Source organism: Mus caroli, chromosome 2 (genome assembly GCF_900094665.2).
Source record: "Mus caroli chromosome 2, CAROLI_EIJ_v1.1, whole genome shotgun sequence".
In the NCBI taxonomy this organism is placed as follows: domain Eukaryota; kingdom Metazoa; phylum Chordata; class Mammalia; order Rodentia; family Muridae; genus Mus; species Mus caroli.
The window spans coordinates 156,978,782-156,983,832 of record NC_034571.1 but is presented as its reverse complement, the minus strand read 5'-3'; the positions used below and the strand labels follow the sequence as shown (position 1 = coordinate 156,983,832).

Genomic DNA, 5,051 nt, shown 5'->3' with positions numbered 1-5,051 from the left:
TTCTTCACCTCTCTGCTCTCTTTGTTCCTTGTGATCAGGTTTGGGCACTGCACATTTTCCATCTACAAATGCTTGGCCGTTCGGGGCTTTATGTTTTACAGGGATGAAAGTACTGGGGGGCTTGTTCTTGTTACACAGTTATGGGTGAGGAAAGGGGATCTAGACAAGGGAAAGGCCAGACAGAAGTCCTGCGCGGGGCTCAGGCGTGGAGCCGGTCCTCCACTGAGACCCCGTTACTAGGCAACCGCTGGCGTTCTCAACCGCCGCCCCAGAACCATCGCCTCACCCCCGTCGCCACGGAGATGGACGCCTCAGCTCAGCCCTGCCGTAAACCCGCAGGCTCTTTACGACACTGCCGCGGCCGCCGCTGCGTGCGCGCCCTCTGCCCCTACCTCCACACTCCGCCCCGGCCGCCATTGCCTCGTGCCCGCGCTAGTCGGTTGGTGGCGCCTTTGTCCTACGGCGGGCAGGTGGGCAGAGGCCGAGGCGGCAGCGGCGGGCCTGAGGCGGAGGAGCGGCGGGGAGGCGGCCGCGCCGGTAGCGGTGAGTGCCGGGGAGCGGTGGCCGTCCGCCGAGGCGTAGTACTGATGGGCAGGCGGTTGGGGGGGCGCCGGGGACGCTGAGGCGGGAGGGCCCGTTCGACGCGCGGCCGCGGCCTGCTCTCCGGGCACGCGCGAGGCTGCGCATGCCCCGGAGCGGGGCGCGGCTGCCTCCGGCTCCGGTCCGGTCCGGTCCGGTCCGGTCCGGCCCAGACCCGAGTCTGGCGGACCCAAGTAGACGAGCGAGCGACTGACTGTGAGCTGAGGTGGGCACCGCGGCTCGGCTCGGTCGCAAGCTGCTGAGGCTTCTTTGTAGGATCGAGCACGCCCTGCACTCGAGAGTCTGTGAAGTCGCTCGCCCGGGGCTTTAGTGGGCGAGGGGGGGGGGGCTCTTGTGATTCAGTGGCACTGACGGGCTTCGAACCCGGGTCCAGGATACCGGTCTCGGCGGCGGTGTCCTGGCGCCAAGCAGCCTAGGGAGCGCTGTCGCCCTGGGCGTATTCTCGAGATGTCAACTTGTGTGACAGCTCGCCCATTCTATGGACGCGGACCCTGGGCCGGGAGAACCGGGCGAGAGAAATTGTGCCGGAGGTTCGTACGGACACGGCGCCGGAACCTACTGGCTTCCCAGGGTCCTAGCATGGGCCCTTCCCGCACCCTGGTAGCGGGTCAGGAGCTTGGCTTAGGACCACGTCTCCCCAGCTTCCGTCCCTCGCGCTGCACCTTTACAGTCCGCCTACATCTGTACTAGATACCAAATGTTAAATGTTTTTCTTTAAACTGACTCTGACCCTCCCCCCTTAAATGCATTTGTTTAAGGCGGAAATTTTGAACCCCAAACGGTATAATGGAAAGCCAGTTATTTCTCTAACGCTCATTTAAAAAAAAATAATAAATACCTGTCTATTAAAATAAACACTTGTGTCCTTGTTCCTCCTGAAGTTGTGCGCTCCAGGCTTTGGGAACCGCTGCCCTTGGAGTACGGGGTTAATTGTCATGTTGTCTTTCATTGTATATGGAATTTACCCCCCTGCGGCATTCCAGCTCCCATTGCAATGTCCCGGGGTGTCCCGGGATCTTCAGGGTGATGATTAATATTCTGAGCTTTCTCATTGTAAAAGGTTGTCCTTTAGAAGCGCTAATCCCAGGAGCTGCAAGAACCATCCCTCGGATGTACTGGGTGTGTCTCCTCGCTTTCTTACAGTATCGTGGTGTGGTAGCCACCTTGAAAGTTCATGAAAGGATGTTTCTGCAAACCCTGATGTGGCTTTTGACCACAGAACACTTAATCTTGTCTGTATCCGTCTGAATGTGAAAAAGCAACTTTGTATCAACATTTTGGAACAAGGCTCTAGTTTTGCCTTGTGGGGATTGGAGACCACTTGACTGATGGTTAGCGTGCATGCCTGCCTTCCTTTTTGGTTTGTCTCTTCCATTTAGCTCGTCTTTCCTCATTCATATATTTTTTGAGCCCCTAGACATGCGTTAGTCTCTACTGAAACGTAGGAGACTGCTTCTCCTTGTATAATGTGCTAGCAAAACAACCACATTGCAAGATTAAATGGAAGGTATTTTTCTAGATATCAGCTGTTCCATGTCCCATTAGCTATCTGATCATAAATTCAGTTTTTAAAAAGTGTGAGAGCAGATTTACTTTATTTTCTGAAAGGAAATTCAGAAAAGCCAACTTGGACCATTCCAGATACCCCAGCACCAAGGGCTATATGACAAGAAGTCTGTATTTTGGGGGGCTGACCTCAGGTTGAGCACAGAGTAGAACGAAACATAAGATCATCCGTTGGTCCCAAACTTCTCAGGAGCAATCCTGTACAAAGAAGCAAGGGGAATTTGATTTGACTTGGGAGTCCCATTTCTGAACATCAGCAAGTGGAGCCTCATCTACCAGTGCCCCAAGCTAAATAAACAATGCTTTGCTCTGAAACTTGATTGTAAATAACTATTACAGGCATTCCGTGCCTGCTGCCTGCAGATGGCAGTGCCTTTAAAAGCTTGCTGCACTGTGAGAACTGAATTCACCTGTGCATTTAAGAATGGAAAACCTTTTACAAAAAGGAAACCTTTGGAATGTGCCCTTCAGTTTTCTTCAGGTTTTGACACCCCACATGACAAATGTTGTCTCTGTTTCTAAACTCACCATTGGTGCTTAGTTGCAAAGGGAATCTTCAGCTAGCAGTGCACATGGTAAAAACCACTCTTTTGTTCTCTAAGTTGGTTTGTAAGATGGGTGCATTGGTGGTGTTATATGTGTTACAAAGTTTTGTGCATAGACAGAAATGAGAGCTCAGTAAGTTTTAAAATTTCTTGCCCAAGAACATGTTCAAGATATTGTTGGAGATGAAAGATTTCAAAAGAAAAAGTAGATGTGTTGTATAGTATCCACAGTCCAGGAGTTCTGAGGCTTCTTTGTATGCTAACCACATGCAAATATGTTGCAGAGATGACAGCAATCTCATTATGACTTTCCCTTTGTCTTCCCATGAACTCTTCTAGTTCAATGTTCCCCCAAAGAAGAATTCTTTCTACTCTATTGCTTCCTGTGTTTTATGAATGATTAGTCTTTGAGGCTAATACTTTTAAAGCTCTCTTTAAAAGTCTTTTTAACAAAAGTTTGTGTGTGTGTGTGTGTGTGTGTGTTAAAAGATTTGTTCTATGAACAGCATATACTGTTGGCTAGAGTATTCTGCTTAAACAGAGTTAAACTGTCAGATAGCTAAAAGAGCAGTGCCCAACGGGAGACGGTCCTCTGTTACTCTCACTGATAGACGCTTTAATGAAAGGTACGGGTAATAAGGCAATAAGTACCAGGGTTCCAATAGCCTGTTTATTCCTTCAGCTTACGCAGTATAACATACAGTTAGGCCCTTTATTTGGAAGTCTCCCTAAATCCTGTTCAGCTAGAAATAACCCACAAACATTAACTGTCAGAAAGAAAATGATGTGACAGTAGCTAAACATGGAAACACACAATCCCTGAAAAGTGTAAAGTGTAATCACACTGTGACTTCCAGAAGAAATAGGACCATCAGCACAGATTTCCAGAGGCCTAAGTTAGTTAACTACATAGTTATGTGCTCTGTGGTCCTCGTCCTAGACGATCTGATGGCTTTCCTTTAATATACTGTTGTGGGTCATCCACATGCTGTTTGTATTCTGATGTTAATTCTGCTTCCCTAAGGGGTTGCCTCTGAGAGCAGCCCATCAAGTGATCTTCTGTGAGCCTTCTCTCCATTTGAACTGGTCAGTAAACACCTGTGATTGGGCAGGTAGAAGAGGATGAGAGGGAAAGGAGAGGGGACTGAAGAAGAAGAAGAAGCCATGATGGACCAGAACCACTTGGCCAGGAGAAACTGCAAGTAGCAAGGTGTCTTATAGCTGGGGAATAAGTTAGGATAGTATTAGATCTGCCCAATCTAGGCTTATAGCATATAATTATAATAATTGGATTGTGTGTTTTTATATGGGCTTATTGGAGTTGGAAATTCCAGCAACAAACTGAGTTTATTGTTTTTGAAGCATGTTATCCAGCTCTCTGGCAATGAAGTGCAGACTGCTAACTCTCCAAGCCATAGCTAGGAGTTATTGCTTTGTTCCTGGGGTCCTCTTTGAAGCATTTTGTTCTACTATCTAAATGTAACTTTTGGGAAAAAATTAAAATGGCCACATATCTACTGTCACATCCACACTGCTAATTCAAAGTGTAGTAAATCTGAAGTTACCAAACAGATATTGGGATCTTGGTAGACATTCCTTGTCAGGAAAAGGCATTTTTCTGAATGTAAGGAGTTAGTTATCAAAAGGTCCACAGGCATTCTAAATATTTCATATTCTCTCTAGTTTAGACTATACTACAACTTAGTCAAAAAGCCAAGGAGAATCTAGTTTAAACTATTAAGCTGATACCATTTTTTGTTTCGGCTTTTCAAAACAGGATTTCTCTGTGTAGCCCTGGCTGTTCTGGAACTCACCCTGTATGCCAGGCTGGCCTTGAACTCACCAAGATCCTCCTGCTTCTGCCTCTGCAGTTCCATGATTAAGGGTGTGGGCCACCACTGCTAAATCATTTTTATAATTAAGAGCTTTTGGAGACAAGTACAAGCATAAGCCAGCAGTTGTCACTATCAGTTAGTGATCCTGGCTGTGACTAGGTTTCTTTCTGACGGGTGATGTTTATTATTTCTATTTGAATAGGGATTAGAGGGAAACTTGTAAGTGGAAGGTCTAACCATATGTTGTACTGTGTAGCTAGAGGAATGTATAGGTAACAGACTAGTACTTCCAAAATATTGTTGAAAGTCTTCTGAGAATTTAGTTAAACTATGGAAGACTGGTCCCAACAGATTCTGTAAACTTAAGACAGGGCCTAAGAATCTGATTTTTGTTGTTGTTGTTGTTGTTGTTGTTTTTTGTTTTTTTGAGACAGGGTTTCTCTGTGTAGCCCTGGCTGTCCTGGAACTCACTCTGTAGACCAGGCTGGCCTCGAACTCAGAAATC

The 5,051-nt window shown here is 47.2% G+C and overlaps 1 protein-coding gene across 3 annotated transcripts in view; it reads left to right on the top strand.

The window, feature by feature from the left end:
* Positions 1-413: 413 nt before the first annotated feature.
* Ncoa5 (nuclear receptor coactivator 5) overlaps positions 414-5,051 on the top strand; it is a 34,624-nt gene continuing 29,986 nt past the window's right edge. Inside the window, exon 1 of one of the 3 annotated variants that reach the window (XM_021180231.1) lies at positions 414-543. The gene's annotated coding sequence lies outside the window, so the exon portion shown is untranslated. Of the gene's footprint in view, positions 544-645; positions 806-5,051 lie in introns of those variants that run through there. The other 2 variants (XM_029470914.1, XM_021180240.2) reach the window with 2 other exon arrangements.